The sequence below is a fragment of the Macrotis lagotis genome, chromosome 8 (assembly GCF_037893015.1).
Source record: "Macrotis lagotis isolate mMagLag1 chromosome 8, bilby.v1.9.chrom.fasta, whole genome shotgun sequence".
Classification (NCBI taxonomy): domain Eukaryota; kingdom Metazoa; phylum Chordata; class Mammalia; order Peramelemorphia; family Peramelidae; genus Macrotis; species Macrotis lagotis.
In genome coordinates, this window is record NC_133665.1 from 73,590,652 (window position 1) to 73,603,539 (window position 12,888).

Consider the following 12,888-nt stretch of genomic DNA (forward strand, 5'->3'; position numbering starts at 1 on the left):
AATTAGTAGATTAGTAAAATAACTTATAGAATACTATATTGTTGGTGGACTTCAGGACATGGTTGTTTTTGTTTAAAGAATTAGCAGATCATATCATTTTTTAAAGAAAGCATTTTTCTAAATATCTTAAATTAAAGAATTTTAAAATTCATAGATCTAGAGTTGTTTGGAACAAAGAGATGATGTAATAAATAACACCTGAAATGAAGCCCTACTACAATCTGTCTAACCTATTCTTTGCTTAACTTATTTCAATAAAGGAAAACTCTACCTCCCAAATCACAACATTTCACTTTTGAACAGATTTAATTGTTGCAAACAATTTCCCCATTAAGTCCAAATTTCATTGGTAATTTCCAACCATTTCTCCTAAATCTGTCCTGTAGAGCCAAGCAGAATGAACAAACAATTCTTCTTGTTCCTCAAAACAATTATCCTATCAAGTCTTATCATTTTGTGTTATCTATCTTTTCAACCTATTATTTTTTGCCTCTTAATTTGATGATTAATTCGTTATTGCCTTCACCCATATCTTTAATAAAAAGATCAAACAGAAGAAGTCCAAAAAATGATCATTAGGGAGTAACACTAGAAACTACTATCTGGGTTCACATGAGAGAATGGTCATTCAACCAGTTCTAAATATCATTTAATGGCATCATCTTTTATTTCACAGCCCCAAGTTCTCTACAAGAATTGTTTGAAGTGTTTTATCAAATATTTTGATAGAGTTTAAATAACACTTCTCTACAAAGTTCTCTTCATTTCCTAGGATAGTAAACCTGAACTCCTCCCCATACTTCCCCTCCCCCCAAAAAAATATAAAAAAGAAAAAGAAAAGAAGACTGCATAGGCATATCTCACTCTTGATGTTGACTCTCTACAATCACTACTTCTTTTCTAGATGCTCATTAACCATCTTTTTAATGAGCCATTATAGACTTTTTCCCTAGGATCATGGGACTAGTATTAGCAGAATCTGATTTCTTCTTTTTCTTGAAAATAAGGACTTTTGTCAGTCTCCATTGTGGTGCAGTGGATAAAGCACTGGTCCTGGAGTCAGGAGGATGGGAGTTAGAATTCAGCCTCAGACAGTTGCCACTTACTAGTTGTGTGTCCTTGGGCAAATTACTTAACCCTGACTCCTTCTCATCTAGGGCTATTTCCAGTCTTCCTGATTCATATTTGGTCACTGGACCTAGATGACTGTAGAGGAGAAAGTGAAGCTGGTTACTTAGCACAGCACTCCCTCACTTAAATCCAATTCATATGTTTTTAATAGCAATACCTCTCTGATGTCATGACATCAGTCCTGTAAACCCTACTGTTAGCCAAGATCTTTCAAGTACAATTGATCATCATATTTACCAAGCTTGTAGTACTAGACAATATAACTTATCTTAGCCAAGTGACTTAAATTCATCAAATGGTACATATCTTGGATGGCAACTTGAGTCATCCATTTTTATTTGTTTCCTCAAGGACAAAGATCATTCACCTTGACAGATAAAATAAAATAAATATATTAATGGAATAGTTCTAACTTCTCTTAATTGCTTAGTGGTCGTTATTTCCATCTACATTAGTAATACTATTTTTCTGTGTATACTCCTTTCCCCTCAACACAATATCTAAAATATCATTCCAACCAGTTTTGTTGCTGCTTTTCTGCATCATGGAGCCAAAATGTTTTCTTCCCTAAGCAATTATTGACTTTTCTTGCATTTTATTACTTGACTTTCATTGATTCTGTTATATGAAATTGAGTTTCTCAACTTAATTTCAGCTTTAAGAGATAAAAAATTCATTTGAGTGTCTAAGTATATATCTGAAAAATAATTTGGAATATTTTCATCATAATTATGTTGTTTCAAGACAAAGCGCTATTTTATACATTAGAGTAGCATTCAAATAGAAATACAAAGTCCCAATAAAAACTCTAATTCAGTTCAACATTCCCACAATTTTAGCTGCCTTGGTGTATAATATGCTGGTTTTTTCCTTATAGAATTAATTTTAGTTGCAGAAATAATCACCCCATCACATTTTCTTTTTTTTTACTTTTTGCCAGTATCAAGTCACCCAAAACACTTTATAATGTAATAAATACAAAAGATAAATCTATATTTTCTTCAGTTTTTTCATGATCAATAGTTTAATCAAATATCCATCAATAAAACAAATTTTTAAGAATAAATTTCTCAAAGACTTTAATTTTTTCAGTCAGATTGAAATATTTTTGGTTGCCTAATATTTTACACCATTTGTCATTTTCTTATATTCTTTTATCTCTTGATGACTCCAGTGATGTTCTCCTCTATTTTTTCCCCTTGATTTCTTCATCAACTTTGCTGATTCATCTGTTCCTCCAAAGAGAAACTTGCAAGGTTTACTTCTGGCTCAAAGAACTTTCTCTATATGTACCCAGGAGTAGCAAGGTACAATGGAAAGATTATTGAATTTATAGTAAGAGAAACTATATATAAATTGTATTCCTGACCTTTAGTACCGCTAATTATTTAATCTGGACTTCAGTATCCACCTTACAAAAAATGAGAGGATTGAACTATATGACTTCTATGATCACCCCCTTTCCTAAACCTATGATCCTCCAAGGCCTGAGAAAGCTCATCTCTTCCCATAATTTTAAATAGGATATTTTGGAGATATCTGTCTAATGTCTTCTATTTCTAATTTTATATGTCGTTTCTGCTTAGTTATTTTTATCAATATCACAAGTAAATCTGAATTCTCCCTACTTCAAATGATACCATTTTGTAATGTCCAATACCATTAACAGAATCTCCAATTTCTTTCCTCCAGTCTCACAAAAATTAGAATTTTGATGATTTATATCTATAATAATATATAAATGCAAAACTTTAAACATGTAAAATAAAATTTATAGACTATCATATTGGCCTCCTTTCCCATAATTGATAGTGCTCCTTGGAACTTTGTTCTGGGTTCTTTGTTCATCTCTGTCTTTCAACGTATTACAATAGTGATCCTATATGATTTCTTCTATGTCAATGACTCTAAAATATAAACAATCTTCCTTAAATCTATCTCTTCTCTAAATACAATTCCCAAATATCAAACAATTCAAGGGTCATAGTCATCTAAATGCTCTGGCCATTCCTAAAATTCCAAAAGTCAAAAATTCTTCTTCCCCTATAAATCTGCCTTTCTTCTAGAAGTTCATTTATTTTCACTGATGACATTTACTCTCAGGTACCAGATTTAGAAACCACATAGTTGTTTTTGAATCTTTTGTCTTCCTTGGCCTTATTAATTCAAGTCAATTGTGAAATTCAATCAATTTTATAGATTTTACTATCAGTATTATTTTTTCATTAACATCAAAAAGGACTGTCATACTACCCTTTTAATTCATATGTTGACCTTTAGCTTCCTCTCTACTTCATCCTTCACAAAAACATCAATTCTTTTTATAAGTCATGTTTCTAACTATTCATTTGAATAAAGTTTAACATTTTATATTTAAGTCTCAGCCTGATTAAATGACTCTACCAAAATTTATTTGCTTTTAAAGGGAATGGCAGCTCTATGGTATACTGGATAGTCAGGCCTAGATTCAGGAAGATATCTTCTTGAGATCTAATCTGATCTCAAATGCTTATTAACTATGTGGCCCTGGACAAGTTAAATAATTCTGCTTGCTTCAGTTTCCTCAACTATAAAATGAATTGGAGAAAGAAATAACAAACTATTCCAGTTTCTCCAACAAGAAAACCTGAAATCAAATCAAAGAGTTGGACATGACTGAGCAATGACTGAACAACAACACTAAAGGGGAAGAATTTAGATTCGAATATCCACTATCTCTTATTCTAGCACACATTCCACCATATTCTGTACAGTCAATGCCATATCTCCACCTAATACTTTCACAGCCACTGTCTCAATCCAGGTGCTCATTATTGTTCAAGACATCAGAGAACAAACATGACTTCCTGTCTCCCATGTTTCTTTTTTTGTTTATTTATGTCATCACTTTTTTGCTCAAATGGAATTTATTCCAAATATAAGTTCTTCAGATTCAATATCCAAAGGTTCCTCTGTTTCACATGTTATGTTATTTGGAAGGATGTTCTTGGAATTCCTGACTCATATAAAGTTAATTTTACTAACCCATTATAGGACCCCATAATTAACTCATGAGTAATCCAGTGAAGAAATGACAACAACCCATATTCCTGACAACATATTCCCACTTCAATGTTATTAATGCTATTCAATGTTTCAATCTTTAGCAGCCATTTCAAAATAACAGAACCAGTCTTTGTTTAATAGCTCCTTAGTGCTTACCACATAAATGTTTAGAGTGTACTATTTACTTATTTTAGATTGTTTGCTTTGTAAAATTTTTCCTTTGTTACCTCATACACATAATCATATGCAAAAGTATAAGAAATTCTTTGAAAAACTTTTATTTGAGAAAAAAGACATCTTTTGGAGGCATTATTTATGTTCTCAAAAAAAAGTTTTTGTCCTTAGAAAAATACAACTTTTGTCTAAAGAATTTAATGGGGGCAGAGCCAAAATGACAACATGAAGACAGGAATTTCCAGAAACTCTTCCCTTGAAAACACTAAATGCAGCAAAATTATGACACTAATCAAATTTTGGAGAGGAAGAACCCAGAGAAAAACTGAGTGAAAAAGTTTTCTAACCCAAAACAACTAGGTAGATCCACAGGAAAGGTGCATTCTACTGGGACTGGGATAAAAAGAGTCCCAGCCCATTTTGGACTACAACCACTCTGTGCCAGAGCAAACCAGTTCCAGCCTTCCAGGAACAACCAAGATAGCACCCAGGTCCCTGGAGGTGTCTGGGTCCATGATATTGGGAGCAGTTTCTAAACCTCCTGACCCAGGGATCACCAGGCATGGATTGCAGAATCAGTGGGAGAACCCTACCACATCAGAGTGAGTGTGGAGCCCAGACCAGGACCAGCCTCAGGATAGTCCCACCCTGGGATTCTGTAGAGTCACCAAGCAGCTGCATCCAAAAGGCTCAACCCACAGATGGGAAGGAGATGGGAAGAAACTGCAGAAGTCTCTCTGCTATCCCTAGGTCAGGGTTCTGTTGTTTTGCCCATACTCAGATCCAGGGCCCGGTCTGAGTCCACATACTACATAGCACCAGGGCAGAGGGGAGTGTTTTTGGTCATCCACAGACCACAGCACAGGCCAGGAGGAGAACAGTCAGAACCTCTCATAAGACATTGGAGAAATTAAGATCCCTGGGGGGGGGGGGGGTGGTAATCCCCCAAACTCCCAAAAGCTTTGGAAGTATGATAAGTCATAGGCTGGAGAAATGAGCAAACAACAACAACGATAAAGAATCTGACCATAAACAATTACTTTGGTCCCATAGAAGATCAAAATATACACTCAGAAGATGACGTCAGACCTTCTGTATCCAAAGCCTCCAAGAAAAATAGGAGTTGGTCTCAGGCTATGGAAGAGCTCAAAAAAGACTTTGAATAGCAAATAAGAGAGGTAGAGGGAATATCATGAAAACCAAGTCAGCAGCTTGGTGAAGGAGATACAAAAAAATAAAAATCGAACAAAATAACATCTTAAAAACCAGTTTATGCTAAATGGAAAAAAGAAGTCCAAAAGATTAATGAGGAGAATAATACCTTAAAAAGAACTGGCCAGATGGAAAAGGAGATAAAAAAGTTCTCTAACGAAAATAACTCCTTCAAATGGAGAATGGAGGTAGGGAAAATGATGTCTTTGTGAGAAATCAAGAAACAATCAAACAAAACTGAAAAACTAGAAAAAATGTGCAATATCTAAATGGAAAAAATAACTGGTCTAGAAAATGGATCCATGAATGATAATTTAAGAATTGTCATGACCAAGAAAAGAACCTAGACTTCCCTTTCAAGAATTTCTCCAAGAAAATTGTACTGCTATCCTAGAAGCAGAGGGTAAAAATAGAAATTGAGGGAATCTACTAATTACCTCTGGAAAGCAATCCCCCCATAAATTCTTCCAGGAATATTAAATCTAAATTCCAGAACTCCCCAGTCAAAAAGAAAATACTAAAAAGCAGCCAGAAAGAAATAATACAATTACAGTGACTCTACATTCTGGTTTACACAGGATTTGGTATGTCTACATTAAGCACTAGTAGGGCTTGGGATATGATATTCCAGAAGGCAAAAAGAGCTTGGACTACAACCAAGAATCAATTACCCAGCAAAATTGAATATACTCTTTCATGGGAAAAGATGGATATTCAATGAAATATTTCAAACTTTCCTGTTCAAATGACCAGAGCTGAACAGAAAGTTTGATCTTCAAGTACAGGACTCAGGTGAAGCATAGAGAGGGTGGATGAGAAGGACAAATTATGAGGAATTTAATGATATTTAACTGGGCATATTCCTGCATGGGAAGAAGATACTGAAATCTCATATGAACCTTCTCATTTATTAGAGAAGTTGGAGCTTATGTAAACAAGACATGAGTGAGTTGAATATAATGGCATAATATTTTATAAAGATGGAATCAATGGGTGAAAAATGAATATACTGGGAGAAATAGGTTAAGATATTTCACTTAAAAGAGTCAAGAAAAAAACTTTTGCAACAGAATGGAAGTGGGGAAGGTGAGGGGGAGAATGAGTGTGCATTTGGGATATAAAAACCTATCTTACCTAGAGGAAAATGGAGAGGAAAGGGATGGACAAAAGGGGACGGGGAAGTGGGGTAGGGTGTAGGTGAATCAGTGAGGGAAGATCATAGGAGAGGGTAGTCAGATACAATACACTTCTGCAGAGGGGTCAGAGTGATAGGAGAGAGAGAATAGAATAAATGGGAGTGGGGAAGAATAGAGTGGAGGCAAATAGTTAACAATGACAACTGTGGGAAAAATATTGAAGCAATTTCTCTGATGGACATACAATAAAGAATACAGTCCATCCCAGAGACAGAGTCAATGGTATCTGAACACAGACTGAAGTACACTTTTATTTTCTTTCACTTCATTTCTCTTGAGGTTTCTCTGTCTTTTTTGGGGGGAGGGAGGATTATGTTTACTTTCATACCAAAATTATTGCAGTAATGTGAAAATAAATAAAGAGATCCTAAAAAAAAGAATTTCATGGAAAATTTGAAGTTTGTCCTTCATTGATTTATCACAAAGAACAACAATATGCCCCTAAAGCTACTGGCTTTTATCTTTCATTAACATCATATTTTTGCTCATGCTGTGATGTGATGTGAAAAAAATTAGTTCTATCTTCATCTCATTCATGAACAAATTTACTCACAATGATATTCAAAGTAATTTTGCAGAGTTAGCTTTTTCTATAACATTGCATCTGCCATGCTTGAAATTTACATTAGAAAACAATTGAATAAAGTCACTTTATGACACTATTAAAGGACTATGTATATGTATAACAAAAAATTCAAAAACATTTGAAGAAGGAAATTTTATGTTAACTATTAAATTGTGCCATATAGAAAACCAAATATAAACAATTTGAATTATGTCCTATGTTAAAACATCCACAGATAAGAATAAATAGCAATGCAGAACTTAATTTTGCATTGAAGAATGTCTGCTTTGATATTAGTAAAATTGTAATTTAAGGTAAACTCTTATACCTTGAAAGAAAGAAGTTTGAGGATGAAAGAATGAAAGAGACATTTGTGATCCTCTAAAAACCAATCACCTCTTATAGTTGAGGAACTTTAGGTCCAGAAAGTTTAAGTAATATATCTTAATTACATAATTAATTGTATAGTAAAATCAACAGTATAGTTCACCTGATTCCTAGTTCCCTATCCCCAAAAAATACATACCCAAGTTCACATGCAAAAGTAATTAAGAATAAGAAAAGAATATTGACTTCAATAATTAGTCATTATTATAATGACACAGTTAAAGGAATTTGTTGCTTAAATTAAGTCCCTAATTTACCATATTCATTACATTGTCTCTCAAGTGAATGTATCACAGACAGTGATACAGCCTGAGTCTATATTAATCCCAGGAAACATCAAAACTCTAGAAGAAGAGCCCACTATGGTTCATTGACCAATTGTATGGGATCTCTAAGAGAACATGTATAGTAATCACTCAGTAATGAAATGTGTAGCTGGACTATAATTTGCAGTGATGGGAAAGATGTCCCCACATCAATGAAATCATAGGTTCATTCAATTGCAGAAGCAAAATACTTCTTTGAAAGAAAAAATATCCTTGAATTTCATAAATATATGTCAATGCAACCCATATACATAAGAAGGGACCACTATAAATATTTTTATAGTGACACAGAAAGGCATATTAAGTGAAATAAGGCATGGGAATCAAGAAACCATTTTAAGTCTCAGATCCATCATTTCTGACTTTGTGATCCTAGCAAAGAAAGTAGTAATGATTATTTATGTCTTCTCTACCTAGTAGTGCTGTTCTAAGACTCAAAGCATATTATATGTGAGGCAGGCTCATGAAATCACGCAGGATCCCTAAACCTGACTAAAACATAATGTGGATGGACTTTGTAAATTATAAAGTGATATGAGGTAGAATTATGAAAAAGCTATTTCAGAAAGATAAGACAAGATTCATAATATGATTAAACTTCCCCATTGAAGTCTAATTAATTAAACATTACACTAATAGTTGTCCTTTTACATGAATATTAACACAATATCTCCCTATAATCATGATATATATATATATATATATATATATATATACACATATATATACACACAGTCCAATTAATACCTTTTTTTCAGTCCCACAAACAGAAAAATTTTGCATCAGGTTGCTAAGTAATGATGGAAATTTCATGTAGAGTAGAATGTTGAATATATACTATTGATTAGTGGTGGTGGTGAAGTGTTTGCGTGTGTGTGTGTGTGTGTGTGTGTGTGTGTGTGTGTGTGTGTTTAAGGAATGAAACAGAAAGGGACTGAAAAATCTGTCGTTAAATCATAAAAAGTGGTACCCACCATTTTCCTAGAATCATATTGTAAAGAAAAAGAATAAGCTAAGAAATGTTTATTTACTACTCTAAAAATCAATCCCTCCTTGGTACCTTACATGTAAAACCTACATGATAAAAGTTTGCTCATTTTTAATTGAATCATGCATTATGAATAATCTTGGATCATGGGATGGCAGAATCAGAAGATAGGTAAGTATATGATTTGGTGGGGGGGGTTCTCTAATTCTCTCTGGGTCTCAGTTTTCTTTTTTGTATAATGATGAGACTGACATATGATAACTAAGATTTTTTTTTTCTATTTGTAAATAATATGATTTTTAGACACAAAACTCATGGGAATCAATAGGACCTTTGGGTGTTTGGCTAAAGTTAAGTTGGCTCTTATGGAAATATCATCATGATATCTTAATTGTTGGTATTTAATTATACACCTACAATACTACATGATTATATATTTATACATTCTTAACCTATATTACCCTTAAGTTTAATGTAAACATTGAGAATTATGATTTCTTTAAGAAACATTGTAAGGATAGAGATTATTAATATTTATAGAAATAGAAAATTGATCAAATATATTTTACCAATAAAATTCATTATATGTAAATTGATGAAACTGACCTTTTAATAATATTATTTATTTATAAATATAATTTTAGTTATCAATTAGATACTGCTTTTTAATATTGGAAAAAGTATCACCGATAAAGTTAAACATATGCTCTAGACTGTGCTATGTTGGAAGAATTACATTTGCATTTCCTCAAAAATTATACATTGAATAAAACAAGATGAATATTTGATCACAACCGATATGGGTATATGTAAAATAAACAGACAGTTTTCATTTGAATTTCAAGATTGGACATTCAATATATGATCATTCAGATTAATGTACTTGACTAATCAGAGATTTTCTGCTTGTTTTAATCTGCCTTTTTTTCTTGGAAAAATGAGATAAAACTATGTTAATAATATGCAAATGTATATTTTGAATAAAAAGTCAGAAAATTGAAAAAGATAATTTCTGCATCAATTTCTTGTAATTAAATGTCTCATATGATGTGAAATTTATAGCTAGCAATGTACCCATGTATGATTCCACAAAGTAAAATATTAGACATTGAAAAATATCAATTGGAAATATAAGATATAGAGCATACTTCTTTTGTTTCTTGTCTGCAAAGTAAGCTATTAAAATATGATTTACCCAGAAGGCCATTATCATTTTTCTTTGTGGAATATCTGCATTTTAGTAATAACAATTGACATCCATAAGAAGCATTTTGTAGACTGTTATTTGATTAGTTGAGTTCAGAATTTATTACAATAATATTGTGATAAAAATTAATAACAAACTAGGTACTTGATGTCATGGATTTGGGGCTAATACTCCAACTGAAGACCTAGGACTTGATGTTAATTCTCTTCCACATCATTTCAGAGCCTAGTCCAATATTATCTTCTACTAGTATGTAGTTGCTGCTTCTTCATTCTGGGCTGTTGAATTTGGGAGAGAATTTTATCTCTTTATCTTATAGTTTTAAACTGATATCTAGACTCTCTCCCCTTGGGAGATTATGTTTTAGTGGAAAAGACTATATTGTCTAAGCTGTCACTGTGTCAATCTTTCAGACGAGGCAACTTCCTCTTGTGTCTTTGCTCTTAGTAGAATTCCACTGAAAATTCTGCCCTTGGGAACTTCAAAGCCAATCTTCTATTGTCCCTGGCCTCCATGCACCATACTTGTTGGAAAATCTATAATAACTGACTCTGAGTTCAGGTAACAACAGAGGCTTTACTTTGACCTTTATATTCTTATTCCATGTCTCTGCTAAGTTTGAGAACTTGTATTATTCAGTGACACAATACGACATTTGAAGAATTTTTTAAAAGTTTAATTTATTTTGAAATTAACATTTCATTGTATTTCAGTCTTCTCTCTCTCTCTCTCTCTCTCTCTCTCTCTCTCTCTCTCTCTCTCTCTCTCTCTCTCCTAACTACTACCCCTTACCTTATAATATACATTTATTATTTCTTCACCGTGCAAAAGTTTCTATTGTCTGTTTTAATTTGATTTCTTTGTACTTTCATTGTTTACCCCCTCCAAATCCTATCATTTGAATCAAACTGAAGTGATCTAAACTTAAATTAGTTCACTCTAACTGATTTTATTAGTCTATCTTTTATTTTCTTCATCTAAAATATACAAAGTTCTAAAGATTTTTCCTATAACCTATTTTATACTTTGATAAACCTATTAATTCCCCTACTTTGAGGGTTTTTCAGAACCCATGACTTTTTTTAATGATTCCTTTATCAGTTTCATCCTCTCAATTTGAGGTTTTAAAATTCTCTAGAAGCCAATGCTTTAATACAAGTTGAAGCTGACTCAACTTACTGTTATTTAGTATATGTTTTTTTTAAATAATTATAACTTTAAAAAAGGATGAAAAAAGTGTTACTCCAAGGTCCACATAGGTCTAAATGAATTGCTATACAGTTTTTTAATTGAAAATTTAACCTGTATCTGCTTAATATCAAATGACAAGAAGGTTCTCATTACTGAAAATATGGGAAACATAATGACATCAGAAATTTGAATGAACTATATGCACATTATTCAACATATTTAAAGAACAAGATAACATATAATTTGCTGACACATACCAAATGACTGATTGGAGTCGATGTGTTTGACTTTGTAATTTTTGAATAAACACCCTCCAATTTACATAAATGCTTAGATTAAGGATTTCATGAATCAAAGTGCCTGTTCATATATATAACATATTAAATAGAAAATATAAATACTTTTAAAACTTTTGAACTTATTAGAAAATGATCACTTTTTCCCATAAAGTTTCCATGAAGTTTCATTCTCTTAACAATTCATGCATTAGCAAAAGGTAAAGGCATTAAAATAATATTCAACGCTTCATACATATAGTTTATAATTATGAACACTTATTAGTAGGAAATGTGTTGCTGAAAATATAAATACACACAGACATAATTGTGTAAATTACTCAATTGATGGGTGAGGGCAGATTTGCTAATATTGGCAAAATATTTTGTGTCAGTCAGAATAAACATGAAAGTTTTTTTAAAAGTTTTGAACTTGAAGAGCAAGTAAAATGCTCTGGATATATAAAATGCCTCTATCATCATTTCAAAAAATATTGGATGAGATTTTATAAAATCTTATATGTCTGAAAGCTACGTTATAAAAAGCACACAAAGTAGAAATGCCTAACTATAACTAAACATGAAGTTTAATGATGAAATTTCAGCCTAACATAGTAACATTTTTTATATAATTTTAGCTTTCTTTTTATTTATTACATTTCTAATTCACCTGAGAATATACAAAGGTAGGTCTTCATCTTTTCAGCATTAAAATAGAATATTCACTTTATTATTATAAGTTATATGTCACTAAAATATTTAATAATCATATTCCAAGTGACAAATATAATGCATTTTGTATGAAATATGCATTGATTTTAATGCTATTTTGGAGTTAGTATATAAATATTTTAAACACTTTCAATTTAATTATTATTTTGCTACAATTTGAAAAATAATCCTTAAAATTCCATCACTGGACAATGACTGTAAGCATCCAAATGACCAAAAGACATTCAAACTTAAAAAAAAATCGCTCTTCAAAAGAGAATTATATACTATATTAAAACAAAATCTTTAAAAATTAAAGAAAATATGGTTTATATTTGCAAAATTTTACCAAAATTAAAAATTTTTAGGGAAATGTCCCCTAAGTACATTTATTTCAGACTTTATGACACAGCTTATAGATTACTCCTCCAAAAGCATAGATCCCTGCTGCTTTACCACACAAATACTTGTAAGCTATAT